Genomic DNA, 21314 nt, shown 5'->3' on the forward strand with positions numbered 1-21314 from the left:
AATTTTAAAATATTTAAAAAATAATTTGCTTGTATGCATTTTAAGTTACATTTTATTTAGCATACACTTCTTATAAATTTAATCTATGAGAAAAAATTACTATTTTGATGAGTACCAAAATTTGAAATAATTAATATAGGTATAACGATTGCAACCTTATATCAAGTTCAGCATTTAATTTACCTTTATTATTTTAGTTGCAAAGAGTAAACAAATATTTTTTTAAAGCTTGCCTTGTCATTTTTTATAGGCACACCACATTTTATTGCATTTTTCACAGATGTTGCATTTTTTAATTTTATTTTTCAGTTACAGTTGACATGCAATATTATATTAGCTTCAGGTGTACAACATAATGGTTAGACATTTATTAGCTTATGAAGTGATCACCCCAATAAGTCTAGTACCCACCTGACACCAGAACATTTTAAAATTTCCAAATCAAATTATTATGAGGACTATTGAATTTCTTGTCCTAGATACAAAAGTCCAGACATGAAATACACAACACTTTTTATAAGCGGTAGACCATGTGGCAGCTTACATATGGGTTTGTGAAAGCTCACCAAGGCCTGAGAAGAGCATGAACCAAATGCATGCTTCTAAGCTTTATGTGGCAGTTGACTAAGTGCTGCATTCTTGGGAGTGCAGAGGCACAACCTCCCTAATCAATGGTATATGATTAACTAGTCTATGGTTCTAAAGTCAGACTAGTGAAGGGGGAGGGGTGCTAGTAACTTGAACGGGCACAAGGGAACTTTCTGGAGTGCTGGACATTGTGGATATGTTGATATAGGTGGTGGTTATATGGAGTGTAGTATACTGTATGTGTGAATATTCATGTGCTATACACTTGAATATTCATGTGCATTTTACCATAGGTAAGTTGTACTTAAAATTCTGTTAGGAGTCCTGGCTGGGCAGCTCAGTTGGTTAGAGTGTCATCCCAATATGGCAAGGTTGAGGGTTTGATCCTCGGTCAGAGCACGTACAAGAGGCAATCAATGAATGCATAAATAAGTGGAACAGCAAATCTCTCTCTTTCTCCCTTCTTCTCTCTCTCTCAAATCAATAAATTAAAAAGAAAAGTTCTGTTAGGAGAGAGAGAAGGAAAGGAGGGAGGGCTTTCTCTCAAGATTGGCTCAATAATCTGTCAGCACAAGTTTATGTGCCATTGGTTTCACTGTGTTATAATTTGGTAGCTAACAACTGCATGTTTGTATTTTTAATTATAGTTTGAAAAAACAGTTTTAAATATATATTTAAAAGAAATCCAAGTATATTTGAAATATAAAATTCAAATCAAATATGTTTAAAAGATGAAATTCAAATCACTAGTGACCTCACAATCACTCCTGGCCATCTTTGAAAAATCATGGACAATTTGCCCTCGTTGGTTTGGCTCAGTGCTTAGAGCGCCAGCCTGAGTTCTGAAAGGCCCTGGGTTCAATTCCAGCCAAGGGCATCTACCTCTGTTGCAGGCTCAATCCCCAGCCCCGGTTGGGGCTCGTGCAGGAGGCAACCAATTGATGTGTCTCTCTCACATCGGTGTTTCTCTCTCCCTCCCTCCCCCCCCCCCCCCCCGAAAAGCAATGGGAAAATATCCTCAGTTGAGGATTAAAAACAAAACAAAAAGCCTCTGAAAAGCAATGGAAAAATATCCTCAGTTGAGGATTAAAAACAAAACAAAACAAAAAGCCAAGGTTGAGATGTCTTGTTGGGGACAGGTGTGGCCATCACACCAGTGTGTTAGTCTCAACATTCTTTGTTTCTTGTGGGTTCCTACCATGTGATCTATCAGAAACATTTACTCATAAGGATGAACATTTAGTTTGGGTCTCAGAGCCAGGTGTCCCACTTCAGATCATTGCCTAAAAGAAATGGTGTTGAGCTTTGAGGAAAACAAGTCAGGCCTGCCTCTGCTTATCCAGTGAAACTTTAGATTCCAGCAAACTTGCCTCTCAGATGCTATTGATCCCCTAATAAGCTAGGTTTTCGTCTTCTGGTTTCAGAGATCTGAACCAATTATGCCCTGGAAACAGATCTCAGTTTCAAAGCACTCCTCTCTCCCTGGGTCCTCGGGGTCTGAAGGGCCACATATTCTGTTTGGGTAAATTCTGTCCAGCTGGAGACCAGAGTCTGGTAAGAGACTTGCTGAGATGCCCAGTGAGAGGGCATTTCCCAACCTTAAGCCTTTTTCATGACTAGGATTTCATGCCCTTTCTCTGCCGCAGCCTTCAGACCCCAGAAAGGATTTGCTTTTCAGGAAGTCTCTTCGTGTGCTCTCTTGGATCAGCCATGGGCTAACCTGACCTTGTTTGGTTCGGACTGGCCCAAGTTGGGAGCTGTGGCTCTGCTCACCTTTTATTTCATTTTTGCAGAGCTGGTGAATGCTTTTGTGAAGTGGCCTTGAAAACGGGTTTGTGTGTGTGTGTGTTTAGAACACAACCTCTTAATTTCTTCTTGAGACATAAATGTTCAGTTTGGATGATGACAATGAGCCAAGTACTAAAGACAATGGCTCTTCCACTTGTTCCAGTGAATTCCAATGGAAGAAGAGAAAATAGGATCTAGACTGTTTGGTCTATTACTATTCAGCTGATCAAATTGACAGCATGGTACTTCTTGAGCAGGACTACCCCAGGAAGTCTAGATGTGACAACAGTCAAAGATGGGGAGGGTAAGCATGAAGAATTCAACATGTATATGCAGTTTAGCCCGATGTCCACGTATGCTCTCTAAAATTCCATATTTGGTCAGAGCTGGTTCATCTTGGCTCCACTGTGCTTTGGATTCTGCTTCACGGCTTCTGAGGGAGAGCAGGTTCAGATCTTCTGGGAGCTGGTGGGGGTACTCCTTCGGCAGCTCGCTGGGCTAAGCAGCACTTATATTATTTAGTCTTGCAGCTCTCAAAGTTCACCTCAGTCATAGGTACCCTGACAGTGTCAAGCCCGTTTACCATCACCTCACACCAACACTCCACTGTGTGATGGGCTCTTCTGGTAGCTTTAATGCATGTGGTCCTACCACAACACCTAGATTTTTTTTTCAACCTTTTAAAAAATTTTTTATTTTTAATTTTATTATTATTGTTAATTTTTTTCCTGTTGACTCTATTACAGATGTTTGAGAAAGTGGCAAAGAACTATTTCAGGGTTGAGCTCCCATTTGGCATTGTTTTTCACCCCACCTCCAGGTGACAGCTTCTCAGAAATTTCACTGTCTCCTCACCTGCCTTGGTCTGGATCTTTCTTAATTTTCCCTCTCATCTAAGCAGTTTCTCCTCTTCAGACAGCTTCTTGTGTTTTCAGGGGATGAATATACAGCCAGTCCTTGAGCAAGGAGTTGATACAGCCTGCAGGTTTCTTCACTGAAACCAGGTCACCCCAGACTCCAAGCTCCTCTACCGACTGCATGAGGATGTGCTCCAGGTTGTCCTTGGCCAGTGTTCCCTGTTCCCCACCAGCTTGTAGACGCAGTGTCGCCGGTGCAGGTGTGGCTTCTGGCCCTCCCTGACCAGTGGCACCTTCCCCCAGTGCTCCAGGATGACCGATGACCTTGCCCTGGCAGCTGGAGAGTGAGGGTGAGCCTGGCCTTGAAAAAGTTTTACAGAATCTCTCCCTGTTCTCTGTTTGCTTGATATGTTGCAAGAATGTGACTCAGTAGCCTCCACACCCCAGTGACTCAGCCTAGCTTTAATAAGTTGTGTTTTCCAGGCCTTCCTGGGGCAGCGCCTCCTTTAATGGTGTCCAGGTGCTGCCCAGGGCAGGGCACTGCCCTGCTAGAGCCAGAATGGGAGTTAAAAACACTCCTCACAGGCAAGCAGAGGAAAAGGCAAGGTGAGTTCTGGGTTGTCCCACTCCCTAACAGTGCAATCACTCAGTCCTTCCCAGGCCCAGCCCTAATGTAAGCTAAATGTCAGGAGCAACTTACACAGTGGGGCTGATTTGAGGGGATCTGACAGTGATTTCCTCTTACTTTGAGAAAAAGTTACTAGGGTTGCTTGAAGAACTCTGTTTTACTTTCAATTAATTTGGTCTTAGATTTGTGGGGATTTAGTTTGCTGAATGTATGGCCACATCAAAAGATGGCACTAGAGCTGTGGCAAAAGGCCGGGCATTGGGTATTAACCACAGAGAGACAGTAATGAATTATGTTTGCTTGTAAACTGTATGCTTCTCTTTGGGAAATAATTGCTTAGGGACACGATATATATATGTGTGTGTGTGTGTGTGTGTGTGTGTGTATGTATATTTACATTTTTATTTGTTGATTTTAGAGACAGAAAGGGGGAGAGAAAGAGAGAGAGAGAGAGAGAAAGAGATTTGTTGTTCCATTTATTTATGCAATCATTGGTTGATTCTTGTGTGTGCCCTGACCAGGGATGGAACCCCCAACCTCGGCCTATCGGGACAATGTTCTAACCAACTGAGCTAGCTGGCCAGGGCCTAGGGAAATTGTATTTTTAATTGTACTCTTACTAAATGGGAAAACTTTGATTTTACCTTATACTCTTTTAACCCTAAACTCTTTTACTAGATTAAAATATTAGCCCTCCTTACAAAAATGCAAACACATTTCTGTTTCTTGATGGGCTGTAACAAAAGCAGAAGACTTACACAATTTATTAAAAGAGATGAAATCTGAGCACCATTCACACGTTTACAAATGATTTATCTCTGTTTGCTGTGTGTTACCCATGAATCATCTGATGCAAAACTGCTACACACAAGGCCTCTCTGCTGTAAGGATATGGTGGGCTCTGTCAGGAGCTGCACGCCAGCTTGTGGTCTATTCACAGATGGGATTTTCATGATACATGTTTCAGCCAGCTTAGCCTATCCCACGGGTGATTACCCATCCCCCCCCGGGGGGCTTTGGGCTCCAGAATGACCACACTTCGGGCTGGCTCTGGCCCCAACAGGAAGCATAGGCCTCCCGGCTGCAGTGATCGTCATGTTTGTTGCCTGGCTCCTGACCACAGGCAAAGGTTTATTTGCTTTGTTTTGTTTTAGGAAGGTTCTTTTTATTTTGATATCATTTCCATTGTACAGAAAAATGACAAGAATAGTGCAAACTCTGATCCATTTGTTTGCACTTCTGTCTTATTCTCTCTCTTTGTCTCTCCCATTTTACAGCAAATTGATGCCGTGCCCCTTTACCCCTCTAAATACTCCAGTGAGCATTTTCCAAAAGCTCCTTCAGGGAGGTGACTGTACTCTTCTTTTAAATTAATATTTTTATTGGTTTTTAGACAGGGAGGGCATGAAAGAGAAAGAGGAACATCAATGTGAGAATAGAACATCAATTGGCTGCCTCCTGCATTCCCCCTCCCGGGGGTCCAGCCAAAACCAAGACACGTGCCCTGACCAGGAATCGAACCAGCCACCTTTTGGTGCTTGGGATGATGCCCAACAAACTGAGCCACCTAGCCAGGGTGGTTACTGTACCCTTACATAACCACCATACAGTTAACATAATCAGGAAATGAAGTGTCACTATAACACTACTACCTACAGGCTGGGGCGAAAGTAGGTTTACAGTTATAAGTGAGCAAAACAGAGTTTATTCTTATATTATTATTTATTATTGTATTATTTACCATTTGAACAACTGTAAACCTACTTTTGCCCCACCCTGTATTTCCTTAATTGCCCCAAAGTGTCCTTACTTTTTTTTTTTCCCTTCTCCTGATCATGCACAGCATTTAGTTGTCAGGTCTATTTATTTTCCTTTATTCTGGAACATTTCTTCAGTCTTTGCATTTCTCGACCCTGACATTTTAAAAGAGTATAGCTGTTTTGTAAAATATCTTTTAATTTGGGTTTGCCTCATGTTTCGTCATGATTAGATTCAGATTATGCATTTTTGGTAGGAATATCACAGAATTGAAGGTGTGTCCTTCTTCAAGTATCCTAATCGAAGGCACATGATATTCAATATTGGTTTATACCAATACAGTGATGTTAGGTTTGATGAGTTGATTAAGTGGTGTCTGCCACTGTGAAGTTATTTTTTCCTTTGTAATTAATAAGTAATTTGTGGGAGCATACATTGTAATGCTGTAATTATCTATTTCTTATCAAACTTTACCCATCAGTTTTAGCATCCATTGATGATGACTTTCTACTGTAATGAGAGGTTTTCCTTCACCTCTGTTTGTTTGTTTATATTAAGATGGATTCTCAATTTATTCAAAGGGATCTAATCCATTACAAATATTATTTATTCTGATACTCAAATTGTCTTCAATTTAGCCACTGGGAGCCTCTTCAAGCTGGCTTCAGAGTTCTTCCAATATATTCCCAAGATTCTTTGAACACTTCCTTATTTTTTTGGCATAAAACAAGATGTTCCAGGCTCATCCTCTACTTTCCCTGGCCTGACCCTAGGATAAATCATTTCTCAAGGATCCCTGGCTCCTTTAGAGGGGAATGGTATTTAGAATCCAAGATCTGAGTGCTAACTGTGCTCATTCCTACTGGTGTGTTATTGCTTCTAGGTGCTCTTAGTAGACACAATTAAGTAATATTACATAAACACACAGAGAAGTAGATAAATGTAGAGATATATATCAGAAGTATATATATGTGTATTTGGAGAGAAATTAAGGTTAGACATAGATACATAGTTATACTGATAACTCCAACTCCAATGCAAAAACACCCACCCACCCCTTCTGCATTTCATTTGTAACTTCTTTTCCCAACAGCAAAGAATCCAGATTCCATTAGCCTCAAGCTCAGTAATATACTGATTGTAGTTTCAGAACTGCTAATCCATAGCATTGCTAAACATAAACCTAATGAGCCTGGCCAGCATGACTCAGCACTTGAGCATCTACCTATGATCCAGGAGATCTCAGTTGGATTCCTGGTCAGGGCACATGCCTGGGTTGCGGGCTCGATCCTCAGTGGGGGGTGTGCAAGAGGCAGCCGATCAATGACCCTCTCATCATTGATGTTTCTCTCTCTCCCTTTCCCTTCCTCTCTCTGAAATCAATAAAGACATATTATATATATACACACACACATATATATGTAAACCTAATGAGAGTTCAATATGTTTACAATTTTTAAGGTAAAATTTACAAACATTAAGATGCACAAAGCCTAAGTATACAATTAAATGACTTTTGACAAATGGATATACCTGTGTAATACACACTTCTTTCAAGATATGGATACTCATCTTGTAACCAAAACCCAGGTTCAGCTGCCTGCAGCCACAAATGCCAAACTCATGAGACAGGTGCTGGTGAAGAAGGAAAGGGGTTTATTCAAATGTCAGCCACCTGAGAAGATGGGGGACTCTTGTCCAAAGCCCATCTCCCCATCTCAGTGCAGGCAGAGGTTTTTATAAGGAGGGAGAGGCAAAGCAGAACAAAGATATCAAGGAGAGACAGTTGAAAAGTTCTCTACATGCAGACCAGCACAGTCCATTCCATTAAGGACCTCAAAGCTGGTCAAATGATGATCTGGTGTGTGTCATCCTGGTCTTTGTTCCATGGCATCCTGGTTCTAGGGTTGAAGGTCAGCAAATCTCCCAGAACTGGGATGACTAAAGATCAGAATCTGTATCTTCTGATTAGTTCCTAGGATTCTTATATAAACATGCTATTTATCTACAAGCTACATATAGTATTTATAGAAACAATGTCAAAAGAATGGTGGGGTGGATTGTAGTTCCCCACTGTTACAATCTCTGTATCTTCTCAGACAGTTTCCTCTCTATCTTCCCAGTCAGCCCCCCTACCTCCAGAAGCAATGAATATTTTTCTTGGTCTGTAATCTCAATTAACTCCCCTGGTTTTGAACTTCCATCTTCATCTTGTGCCCCATTCTGTGCTCTTCCTCCTCTGAAACTCGTGCCCCCTCACTGTCTGACCTTAGGTTGTGTTTTGTCTGTTCTTCCTTGATTTCCCAGATTTGATTTCCAGTTTGGCTCCCAGTCTTTCCCCAGCCCCAGTGCCAGCAAGCTTGCCCCTCCTCCAGGCTAGATGTAGATCTGTTTCTTGTACTAAGAATGTACTAGTCCACATTCCTCATTCATCCTGGGCCCTAAAGGATCTCTGGCCTTGAATGTGTTTCCAGGATAATATAATTTACCAATGACAGTTTCATAAAAAGGCACAGTTTCTCAAGATTTGGCAGTATCACCCTGTCTGGCCCTGCATGATGCCTGGATTCTGAGCCATGTCTGTTCCTTTGTTACTAAATCTTGCTTTATTACTCCAGTTGGGTGACTATCTCAGTCCTTCCTCCCTAGTGACAGCTGGAGCCAGCAGCTGCTGAGGCTTTTCTCATGAGGATATCTTGTATACATGACTATGATAAACAAAAACCACGTATCTTGTGGGTGTTCATTCAAAGTGAAACCTGAACTCAGACGTAGCAAGTGTCCAGAGTTGGGAGCATAGGCAAAAAAGTGGGTGGGCCCTTATGCACATAAATGCTTAATAAATAAGTCCCTTTCAGTAGTGCTCAGCCTAGCCAGAGCTATATGGTGTAGATCAAAAACTAAGGTGAGGCCTCAGAAACAGGAAGTCACACCCATGTTAATATTCAGAAAACAGTAGGGTTATAATAACTTATTTTCCAGGCTCCCTAATGAAAAGGGTTAGTGTAGTTCAATCGTGAGAGTATCTGAAAAGGCTCTTTGACATGCAGGCATTTAGTCCCACTCTTCATGTTGGCCCTTGATTATATTAGCAGTTTAATAGGCAGTGGCTTTTTCCATCCATCTTTTGTGTGTTTGGATTCCTCCAACAAGGCAAAAAGCTCCTTGAGGGAGGTGACAGTGTTGTGCATTTTTCTGTTTCCTCCTGTCTCAGCACCAGCTCCCTGTGAGGTGACAGGTGTTCAGTAGATACTTCTGAATGGAATTAGGTCTTAGTACCTTGACAAAGTCTTCTTTCCATTGTGTCCTACCTAGTTCCCATAGTACCACCAAGTACCAAGTAGGCACTTAAATTGGCTGAATAAATCATAAACCAATTCCACTAAATTGTTGCTGAATCAAAGTGTTACTCCTTTCAACAATAAATGTATACTGCTTAGTAATCCTAGCAAAATTTACCTAACAGTGGAATTCCAGGCAACAGGGAGCCTGGGTAAGGAGAACATTTATGAGCAGGGAGCTCTTTGGTGGCCTGTCAATCATGCCACATCACTATGTCACTCTTCCCCTGAGGGCCTCAGAATATTGAGTCACAAGGGGATCATTATATTCTGCTGATAGACCCCTTTGACTGTTCACCTTTCATGAGTTTTCTCTCTCCTATTAGGTTTTTATCTGTTTCCTTTGACCCAACAACAAATAGGCTGTAGCATCTTCTTGTAAAGAGGCCTGTAGGCAAGCATCTCCTGGTTGCAAACCTTCTCAGCTTTCTGCTTTATCCCTACTAACAAGACTGTGGAGGTTGACACTTGCAGGCAGGCACCCACGGGCTCTGCAGGGCTGGATCCCCTCCTGGACAGGCCACCTACATTCCAGGGTTTGGTTCCAACTCTGTAGGCACCTTCATTTGCTCGGGTGCCAAGCTGTGTAGGATCTGCTTCTGCTATGCCTCCCACTGCTGTCCCGACCCAGTTCAAGCCCTCACTCTCACCTAGATTATTTTAACCATTTACTTCCTAATGAGTGTACCTGACTCTGTTTGTGATTAGATGTAAAGATATTTGGCCATGATCCCAAATTTATTACTAGATTCCTACTGGGGGCACCGCCTGACCCACTAGTCCCCATATGCAGGGACAAGGCCAGGGGAATTCAGTTCCTCATGTAGAACTCCATCCAGAAGAGCTAGACTGGGCCACAGCTGAATGGGGAGGTCTCATTCCAATCCAAGGCGAGTGTTTTTCTCTCAGCCTGGGCTTCAATTAGAATCATCTGGGGAAACTTAAAAATTTTCTGATGTCCAGGCCCCACCCCCCAAGTTTCTGATTTAATTAGACTGGGATGAGACCTGAACATATTTATTCTTTCTCTTGAAATGAACTTTAATATAAGTACAAAAGTACTTTTGTCCAAGAAAGTTACAAGTCTATCATTAGCACATTTTTACTTATTGTTACAAATTTTCATTACAACTTTAATTGTTGGGGAATGTTCCATGAAGTACACATATTTACCCATTCACCTGCCATTTGTTGAACATTTAGTTTGTTTTCAGTTTTTAGCTATTATAAAAGGAGACATGATGAGCCAATCTTTACATAAATTTTCCTTATTGCAGCTGTTTTGTATTTCATTAGGAGAAATTCCGAGAAATTTTATTATTGGCCCAATTGTTTTTCAAATAGCTATGAACCAATTTACGCGCATTCCAGAATGGATGAAAATTTCTATTTCACCCACACTGGTCATCTGCTAACATAGCAAAACATTTATTCTATATTTCAATGCATATTTGAGGCTTATGTTTTTTAAAGTTCCCCGAGCAATTCTAAGGTGGGATCTGGGTTGAGAACAACAGTAAACTGGACTAAAAATTAGCCATGTGCTGTGGTACCTTTTTCTCAGCCTCTGGAGATCTTGTGCTCTGATAGCAAAGGCCCAGGAAAAGAACCCCCAAAAAGTGGGCACTAAGGAAAAGAACCTCAAGAGGGTGGGCACTAAGAAGTTTCTTCATAAAGCTTAGAGCCAAGTTGGCCCAAGCCATCCTCCCTTGGCTTTCTAAGGGTGGGGGTCTTTCCCTCTGGCTGCTAGGATTGGAAGTAACCCAGAGAACCAACATGACCCCAAAGACAGAGAACCAAGAGCACATGACCCCAAAGACAGAGAACCAAGAGCACATGACCCCAAAGACAGAGAACCAAGAGCACATGACCACAGAGAGTGCAAACAAGAAAAAAAAGGATCGGTCATGCATCATCAAGAGCTTGGAGCCTCTCCCTTCATGTGGGAGAGCCCACTTCCCAGCCCTGGGTCCTGACTCACAGAAGCTTCTGACTGTGCTGACCACTCCCCATCAAATGCGTTACCTCCATACTCCATCCCCATAGCCTCAGTTTTAAAAATGCTTTTTAAATTGCAAAATAACTATTGGGATTTCATGAACAAATACTATAGAAACAAATACGGTGCAATTGAAAAGTTCCTCTTCATCTCCCTACTTCGTTTCCTCTCTTCATGGGTAATCTGACAGTGAGTATCCTTGATCTTTTTCTGTCTGTTTACCAGTGCTAGTGTGTGTGAGACTGCGTGTGCACACATACAGGAATTTTAGAACACAAATGTGATACATAGTTTTCTCCAACTTGCCTTTATCGCTTAACATTATAGCATAGACCACTTTGTGTTAGTTAATATAGAGCTGCCTCATTCTTTTCATGGCTGTATGATAACCCACGGTATATGAAGATATCATATAATTTGATAATTTTGTTGCTGGATGTTTCAGTTGCTTCTCATTTTTTTCTGTGTAACAACAACACTACAATGAACTCCTTTGTATATGTCTCTGTGCCACCTACCTGACTTTGAGTATTGCCACTGTGGGAAAACTCCTGGTGTGGGGTTCCAATTATGCATACCCCAGAGTATCTCTGCTTCTTTCAGGACTCATGTAAACCCTGGAAGAATGTACCCTGGCTCAGTCCTGGCCTCTGCTCTCATCCCATTGTTCTGCGGTGGTGGTCACAACATACCTTATGGCCCAGCCTCCACAGTTCTGATGATCCTACCGTAACATGGAAAGGTGCAAAAAGTACAGCTAGTGTCCCTCTGACCATTTGCAATTCAGCTGCAGAGAGCGTGAGAGTGGGTGTCTATCAAAGTGGTTTTCAAGATTCTCTTTTGCCCCTGGGATGGAGTATGGGACTGAAACAGCGGTGAATTGCTGACACAGAAGGTAACAAGGAGCTGAAGTGATGGTAGAAGCTCTCCAAAGCAGCAGAGGGAGCTAGGGAGAAAGGGTGTGTGTGTGTGTGTGTGTGTGTGTTTAGCCCTGGCCCATGGATGGAGACAGCCAACCTTTGATCTAATGTGTCATTGTACATTTTGTCCTTTGAGATTTTCAAGTACCCAGGTCCTGCAAGGAGCAATAAGGGCTAACGAGAAGCAGGCTATATCTGGGAAACAGGAAATCTGGTTCCATTTATGACTTCACCAGGGCTTGCCATGGACTTCTGAGCAGCTTCAGTTTGCTGCCCCATGCTTTTGGTCTCTCTTCTAGAGGTGCCATCTGTACCTTTGGGATACAGGGGTAGGTTTCTCGTTTTTCCTGCAAAATAGTGCTAGTGTCATTGGCTGTTAAAAATGGGACAGTCATTTGGAGAGATGTTTGCTGTGTTTGGCGTGTCCTCCTTGGGTGCGCCCCCTTCCCTACTCTCTGGACACGCAGAAGGAACATGTGTTTGTGGTATGGGGGGCAGGGGCTGAGCTTCCTGTGTGGCAGCCCTCCTGGAACGCATTCTTGCACACACAATTGCAAAGGCACATGTCGACCTGCTCTCTCAACCCTTCAGAAGCACTTTCAGGGAATGGTGGTGTGCTCACTGTCAGAACAGAACAATAAACAAATCTGTTTTCATCAGGGTTAAGCTACGCTTGGGCAGTTTAAGCAAAACTAACGTTTGCTCATGGAAAAGTAATTCAGCTGGACAAATTGGGATTTTTAAACTTTTAATTGAAGTGGAACATACATACAGAAAAGTACATACACCAAAAATGTACAGATTGGTGAATCTGTGCAAAGTGAACCCACCTATATTACCCAGGTGACTACTACCTAGGTCAAGAAGTAGAACATTAACAGTGCTCCTGAGGACCCCATACCTCCTCCTGGTTACTAGTGCTTTGAGGTATAGCCACAACCTTTCAACACTTCATATTAATTATGCCTGTTCTTTTTGTTTTACAATTTGATATACTATTTATTTAGTTATTAATATGGACAATCTATTATGCAACATTATAGATGTTTTTCAAAACTATAGTAAAATATACTCTACTATCCAGCCCAGGAGAAGACAATAAACAAGATCTTTCCTACAGTAAGCACAGCATAAGCACTCATAGTCACAGTCCCTTTCTTGGACATCAAAGAAGGTTTCTTTACCTCCATTGGGGTTTTAACTTTCTTGAATTATAGCTGTTTCAGAGTCAAAAGCCCAACTTCGATCACCCTAGAGATGTACACTAATTATGCTTGTTCTTGAACTTTACATATACTGGTGACATTTATTCACGTTTTGTGTACTCTTATTTATTTATTCTCATTACTATATGGTATTCCATGATAGAAATATACAGTTGCCCAGCCAGGGTGGCTCAGTTGGTTGGAGCGTCATCCTGAACTCCAAAAAGGTTTCAGGTTCTATTCCCAGTTGGGGCCCATACCTAGATTGTGGGTTTGATCCCTGGTCAGGTGTGTAGAGGAGGTAACCGATTGATGTCTCTCTCACACTGATGTTTCTCTCTCTCCCCCTCCTTTTCCTCCCTCTCTAAAATCAATAAACATATCCTTGAGTGAGGATTTAAAAAAAAAGATACCACAGTTTCTTTATCAGCTCTATACTAATGGAATTTGGGGTTGTTTTTGACTATTTCAAATAATGCTGCTATAAACAGTTTTGCACATACCTCTTGGTGCTCACATGCAGACACTTCTGTTGTGGATGTTCCTACAAGTGGAATTGCTGGGTCACAGGGTTTGCATACATTCAGCTTTAATGGACATTGGAAACAGCAGTGAATGAAAGTCAGGAATGTGTTTTTGACAGGTGACAGAGCACAGAGCTAAAACCAAGCCCCAGGCCTCCAAGCTTGGATTACAGGGGCCGCCAGAGCAAACCAACTGTCAATTGGAAATAATTAGTACCTGCTCTAGTACTTGCTGTGGGATGGGAAAGCCCTCTGTAAAGTCTGAAACTGCTCAAGTGTAAGCTGTCATTAAAATTAGAGCAAAGGGTGTGTGTGTGTTAATTATTAATGAGAACTGAAGAAAAACTATACTTATGTGAATTTCCATTTCAAATTAAGAATCCAGAGATTAGATGAACTGCTCTGCTAGACAGAGCTGTAGTGCCAAAGGGGCCTGTAATATTATTTGCTCAAACCCAGAAGCAGTAACCTCCCAAGCTTGCCCTCTGTATCTCACTAGAAGATTCCTCAACTGCCAGGAGCCCCAGGGGTCCTCCCAGTTCTTTCTCTCAATCGCCAACAGCCCCAGCTTCTTCCTTCCCCCTGCATCAGCCTGAGTTGGCCAGATCTGGAAAAACTGGTTGGGCTGTGCTGACTAGACCAGTTATAACACACCAGGAAACCAAAGGACACAGTCATTTCATGTCTGCAGTATTGAAGGTAAGGTTTGAGTATTGTCAATGAGGTGCTTTGGCCTCACAGTGAAACTAAAAGTTCATAGGCACTTATTCTACCAAAGTTGAAATCAAGGGCTGTAAAAAAAGAATTAGTTGAAAGTAATGTCAAAATCTCTTCCGTTCCATTGGTTCCCATGCGGATTGTTACACAAATAGAAGGCAGCGCCCTCTTCTGGCCAATGCCACACTTGCACCGCTGTAGCAAGAGGATCGCCAACTCCTGGGACTGGTTTTTCACTTGGGAGCAGGCTCATCTTGGGATGAGTCCTGAGTAAAGTACTTTTGAAGATCCACCCTCTTCAAAAAAGAAAACCACAACTGTGATGGTTATAATGGGACTAAGAAGTACTAATTGGTAGTTACAAAATAGGCACAGGGATGCAAGGTAAAGCCTAGGAAATATAGTCAACAATGTTGTAATAGCTATCTGTGGTGCCAGGCGGACACTTAAAATATCAGAGGGAACACTTTGTAACCTATATCACTGTCTATCCACTGTGTGTACACCTGAAACTAATACAAAATAGTACTGAATGCAAACTTAATCAAATAAAATAAGAAAAAAACTGTGATGGTTAATTTTTGTGTGATTAATATTTAAATCAGTACTTTTTTTTTTTTTACCTTCCATAATGTGGGTGAGCCTTATCCTTAAGAGCAAATCCTGAGGTTTCCCGAAGAAGAAATTCTGCTTCAAACTGCAACATCGACTCTTCCCTGAATTTCTAGCCCACCAGCCTGACCTACAAATTCTAGACTTGTCAGTATCCACAATTGCAGGAGCCAGTTCCTTAAAATAAATCTTAACACACACACACACACACACTATTGGTTCTGTTCCCTGACTAAACAAAGCCTAACTCCAAAACCCATTTTATATCAGTGATGTCTCCTTTGACTGAACATAAAGAGACATGAAGTATAGCAATTGATCTTTTGAGTTTAGGTTTAAATCCTAGTCCTACCTAGCTACTTAATCATACTTAGCCTTGGCTTCATTTGTATAAAGAATAAAATAGTAATATTTACTGAATAGGTTGTTATAAAGATGAAATAAAAGAAAACATGAGCTTAGAATAGTGTCTGGCTCAGAGTAAGTACTCGATAAATGTTAGCAGTTATTATTATTATGAAAGTGAATGGGGGAAGCTGTCAAGGAAGAGCGAAGGGGTACATGGGAGGGCAGCTAGTCTTGTTCACTCTCTCGCCCCTTGTCTCCCAAAGCTTGCATGTACAGCAGTCTCTGCTTTTCACCACCTGTTCCTGGGGACATTATAAAACAATTTCTTGCCCTGGCCAGTGCGGCTCAGCGGTTAGAGCGTCAGCCCGTGCACCGAAAAGTCTCGGGTTTGATTCCTGGTCAAGGGCACGTACCTGGGTTGCAGGGTCAACCTCCAGGCCTGGTTGGGGCACATGGGGAAGGCAACCAATCGATGTGTCTCTCTCACATCGCTGTTTCTCTCTCTCCTCTGTCTCTCTACCCTTCCTTCCTTCCCTCCTTTCCACTCTCTCTGAAAAGCAATGGAAAAGATATCCTCAGGTGAGGAGTAACAAAAAATAAATAAAAATGTTTTGTTAAGTGTTATGTCTCTTCCCATAGGAAACCAATCAAGATTAAAAGTTAGATTCCAAATTAAGGACTAAGTCATAGAAGGAACCATTATTATGGCACAAAAGCCAAGTTCAGTAAATCTTGGTAATCATTTAAAACAGTAAAATTATTCTTTTAACACTTAATGTGGGGCCTCTGTAAAATTTAATCTTTTCTCCAATGCAACTTATTGATTTAATTAGAAGTTTTGTTTGCTTCTCACAATTTAGGACTTTTGCAAGATGATTTGGTTGGTCAAAACCTGTTTTTAAAGCTAGCCAATGATCCCTAGGTGGGGAGATTTGGGTTAATTTATATTTTCTTTGTTTTTATATTTGTGTGTTTCACTAGGTGATTCACTAGAAGGACCCACAAGAGTCAACAGCAGGTTATACATTTACTGAGCTTTTTTACAGCAAAGGATACACAGCAAAACCGGTAGGAAAAGGTATATTAGTGAGGTCCAGAGAGGTTCAACACAGGCTTCTAATGTCATTCCTTGTCTGAGGCTACACAGGGTATCTTTCTCTCACCTTTAACAATGGGGACATGTGTGGAATGGATTTGCCTGTGGAAGCCTGTTTGAGTCTCAGAGTCCAAGGTTTTTATGGGGATCTGGTCACGTGGGTATATTTTGCTACGCAACCACCTATGGCAAACAAAACTCGGGACCCTAACAATGAATCCAGGTGATCTTGATGTTTGTGCAAAGCAAGTGGACAAGCAGGTATGTCCACTGCTCCAGGTGTATGTAACCAACCCATCAATCACTAATCTGAGGACCACTCGAGAGACCGCATTCCCAGCAGTTAGCCAAGGGTTAATCGTGGGTCCCTTGGCCATGTGCAAGGAGTAAGCAACCAGACCTGCATGTTAACTCTTTCCTCACAGTCTGTATTTTCTAAAATGCCCATAACTAACCTATATTACTTTTATAATCAGAAAAGTAACTATTAATAAAAGGGCATCCACAGTTAATGATTTTCTTTTTCGGTGATTTAATGATGCTGCTTTGTGATCTCGGTACGTTTCCCCGTAGTCAGCAGAGCTGCCGAGAGCAGTGAAGTCACCCTATTAGATATTTCAGTGATGCCCATAGAGCCTTTTATGGAAAACCATAAAAACAGGCCAGGACAGAGCACGTGAGACCGAGGAAGGACCACAGCCACACCTAATCAACTTCTCCAACTTGGAGACAAGGAAGTGGGAACACTAAGCAGTGAAAGGACTTACTTGTGATTCAAAAGCTTCAGTGTTTTCCATCTAAAATTTCTCTCAGAACCCCTGAAAGGGAATAAGGCAATGCTTCCTTAGTTGCTTCTGATTGTCTCGTATGTGGGCAGAACTGGAGAAGCCCTGACTGGTGGAGCTGCCAGAACCAAGTGTGCATGGTCCTGTCTGCTCACAGGCTTCCCACCCTTCCCTAGGGCTGTGTCCAGGGCACTGCCCACTGCCACTGGGTCAATGGTCCTGTTTGGAACCTAGCAGGAGATTAGTTCCATCTTCATTAAAGTTTCTCCTCCTCTCCCCTTCACTGACTCTCTTATAAGTTGGGGTGGTGGTGTCTAACTCCCCACTGGACTGCAAATTCCTCAAAGGCCTCCTGGAACCTGTTATACAGTGGTTACAACTGTGGAAATCCTGGGTTTGCATTCTGGCTTAGCATCTCGCTGGTTTGTGTGATTTGATCACTTAATGGAAATAATAGTATCTCTGTCATAAGGTTATTGAGGGTATGAAAGGAAGTAATATTTTATTTTATTGACTGCTTAATTTGAGAGAGAGAGAGAGATTTATTGTTCCACTTATTTATACATTCATTGGTTGCCCTGAGCCCTGACCGGGGATTGAACCTGCAACCTTGGTGTATCGGGACAATGCTTCTAACCAGCTGAGCTCCCTGGCCAGGGTGAAAGTAATAATTCTTAACTAGCATAGAGTTTGGCATATAAAAATATTAATATATCAATTTGCTAACAATATTAGCTATTGTTATTATTTTTAATCCTTACCTGAGGATATTTTTTCCATTGTTCTTCAGAGAGTGGAAGGGAGAGAGAGACAGAAACATCGCTGTGAGAGAGATATGTTGACTGGTTGCCTCCTGCACTCATCAGGACCAGGGCCTGAGATCGAGCCTGCAACCGAGGTACATGCCCTTGGCCAGAATCAAACCCAGGATCCTTCAGTCTGAGGGCCGATGCTCTAACCACTGAACAAAACCGGCCAGGGCAGCTATTATTTTTTAAATAAGTACTCCATTTATTTTGGAAAACTCAATTTTCTGATCTTTTTAACAGTTTTATTGAGGTAATTGATATTCAACATACATTGTACATGTTTAAAGTATGTGTTGTCATAGGTTTTGACCTGTACATACCTGTGAGATCATCACCATAATGAAGGTAATGACGTATCTGTAACCCCCCAGATTTCCTCATATCTTTTGTAAACCCTTTCCCTGTCCTCAGGCAACCACTATTTACTGTCTGTCTCTACACTTTCTAGAATATTACATGAATGGAATCATACAGTATGCACTCTTTTTTGGTTTGTTTCACTCAGCATTATTTTGAGATTCATCCATGCTGCTGAGTGTATCAATTGCTCAGTAGACACACTACATTGTTTATCCATTCACCTACTAATGGACATTTGGGTTGTTTCCAGTTTTGAGGTATTAGAAATAAAACTTCTATGAAGATATGTGTACAAGTCTTTGTATAGACATATACTTATATTTCTCCTGGGAGTACATGGGTGGGTCATAAGTACGTATCTGTTTAAATTTTTAAGAAACTGCCCTAACCGGTATGTGCAGTGGTTAGAGCGTCAGACTGCGGACTGAAGGGTCCTGGGTTCAATTCCGGTCAAGGGCACATACCTTGGTTGCAGGCTCGATCCCTGGCCCCAGTCAGAGATATTTTTTCTCTCTAAAAAAATCAATGGAAAAAACACCCTCGGGTGAGGATTGACAAAAAAAAAAAAAAAAAAAAAATTAAATTTTTAAGGCTCTGCCAATTTGTTATCCAAGTGTTTGTACTATTTTGCACTCACACCAATAGTGTATAAGAGTCCAGATGTTCCACATCTTCGACAACAGGAATACCCTCAGGTAGTCTTAATGTAGAAATGTAGTTACTCAGACAAAGAGTTCTTGTAGTTAAACACACAAGGGAAATACTGGGTTTCTTTACAATAGGACTTGTTACTGCCTTCATGTACTAATATAATGGTATCTTTCCACCAGTAGATTATCACATGCAGTCTCCTCAAACTTACTGACCCATGGAACCCTTTATCTGAGATGCATCTCTAGCAATTAGTGTTCTACAGAATACATCTTGGGAAATGCTGTCTTGGGAGTTGCTCTGTGAAAGGGCTGGGAATGCTGTCAGGGCAGTTGTTCTGTGATATTAATGCTACTATCGCAGCCATAGACTAAGCAGTTGATCTGAAATCCCCTTGTGTACTTTTTAAGCTATAAACATTCTGCTTTTCTGGATTAGAAAGAAAACTATGACAAGAAGCCAGACAGGGAAATTGAAGATACTCAGGTGTGAGCTGACCAAATTATTCAATCAAGGGTTTCTCTAATTTCCCTTTTGGAGTAAATCCAGGGGTGATACCCCATCCCCCAATCAGCACAGTGCTGACATTTTCCCACAAATGGCTTATAGGTTGCTGTATAATCAGGTGCTTTGAAAGATATTAGGATTATAAAAAGGGTACTTCCTCTTTCACCAGACTGGGGAAATATGCCTACAGAGACCTCAAGGAACCCAGATCTCTGTGCAAAGAATCTCCCTGATATGGCTACCCTGGAGGGTAGCCAAGAGATTCTAAAGACTTGCAAGTGAGTTAACTGGAGCCTTCTGCATTTGTTGATGAGAGGACAGCTGACTTACTCCAGTGGCTGCAATAGGTTTCCTACTCTATTGCATTCCTTTTCACATCTTCTGTCTCCACACCACGGACACGTAGGCGCAGATCCTGGCCCATTCCTTCCTGCACTCATGGGGTGCCTTTTTCTCGCTCCTCTTGTACTCTCTTCCCGGCACCCTTCCCCCATTTGTCTCCTGCCTAAATCCTGCTCATCCTTCATTCTGCAGCTCAAAGGTTGTCTGTCTGATGAGCCTTACCTGACTCCTACATACTAGGTTGCACCTTTCCCCCCACCACTTATCGTAAGTGTAATTAGTATTATTTAATGATTGTCTCTTCCACTAGCTTGCGAGCTGCATGAGGGTAGAAATAGTTTGAAAAGTTCACTACTTATTTACCGGCACATGGCACAGAGTAAGTGGTCCATAAGTATCCATTGAGTGATTGAAAAATCTAGGTGCTGATATAGTTTTGTTCATTTAATTTAGGGCTCTTCTGTCTTCCTCTGTCCTAGGTTAACATCTTCTCAATTCCCTTTGTCCAAGGTTCAGACCCTCCCATACTCATTCCGAGAAATGCCTCTCATCAGAATATTTGCATCACTGGCTAGTCTCTCATGTAATCTGGAGCAAAGGAGCCTGGGGAAAGCAGCGCTCTCCTTTTAAATATGGGCTGTTCAGGGGCTGGTGGAGGGCAAAGTGGGTAAACGGGGTCAAATACATGGTAACAGAAGGAAACTAGACTTCAGGTAGTGAGCACGCAATAGAGTACACAGATGTCAAATTATGATGTTGTACACCTGAAATTTATATAATGTTACTAAGTTACCTCAATAAATATAATTTTTTAAAATGAGGTTTTCAGAGTTCATAGTGGATCTGAGACTCTGTAATGAATAGCTCATGTGTACTCCCAAAACCCAGCGAGAATGAGTGGTGCAGCTGCGGGCAGCCACGAAGAGAATTATGTTTGGGGGGAATGCTGCTGACGTCACTGGGTACAATGCGTGGAGAGCTGCTCAGTGTGCGGGCCGTTCTCTGGAATGCTGGGAACACAGCTGCTCAGGGATAGAACAGTTCCACTCAACTGCTACGATCAGCTCCTTCCCAGAGCGTGCCTGCCTCTCATCTCTCCCCAGTATTCATTCACATACCTATGCCTGGGGCTTGAGATTTCCTTAGCCCACCTCCAAAGTGAAGTGCTTTCCAACAGGGTAGGGATGTGATTAGGAAAATATGGCTACGGTCAGGGTAGCTGGAGATGAGGCCAGTCTCCCCCTGTACACTCTCGGAGACAGGGCTTCTAGTGCAAGATACTTTGAAGCACTAATGGAGCCCTACCTGCACCATAAAGGAGAAAGAACGGGCTCTGCCTTCCACAGCTGTTTCACCCCTGGCTTGAAGTTGTGAGGACCTAATGAGATAATGTGATTACACCCTTTAGGACACTATGGTACATTGTTAGTGCGCAAAACATGGTAGCTGTAGGTGCTCCCTGGGTATACTCGAAGTAAC

At 42.0% G+C, this 21314-nt stretch overlaps 1 pseudogene; it reads right to left on the bottom strand.

The window, feature by feature from the left end:
* Positions 1-2800: 2800 nt before the first annotated feature.
* Positions 2801-10998, bottom strand: LOC107525953 (large ribosomal subunit protein bL9m-like; annotated as a pseudogene).
* Between the last annotated feature and the right edge of the window lie 10316 nt (positions 10999-21314).

This window comes from Miniopterus natalensis, chromosome 1 (assembly GCF_054644295.1).
Source record: "Miniopterus natalensis isolate mMinNat1 chromosome 1, mMinNat1.hap1, whole genome shotgun sequence".
Taxonomy (NCBI): domain Eukaryota; kingdom Metazoa; phylum Chordata; class Mammalia; order Chiroptera; family Miniopteridae; genus Miniopterus; species Miniopterus natalensis.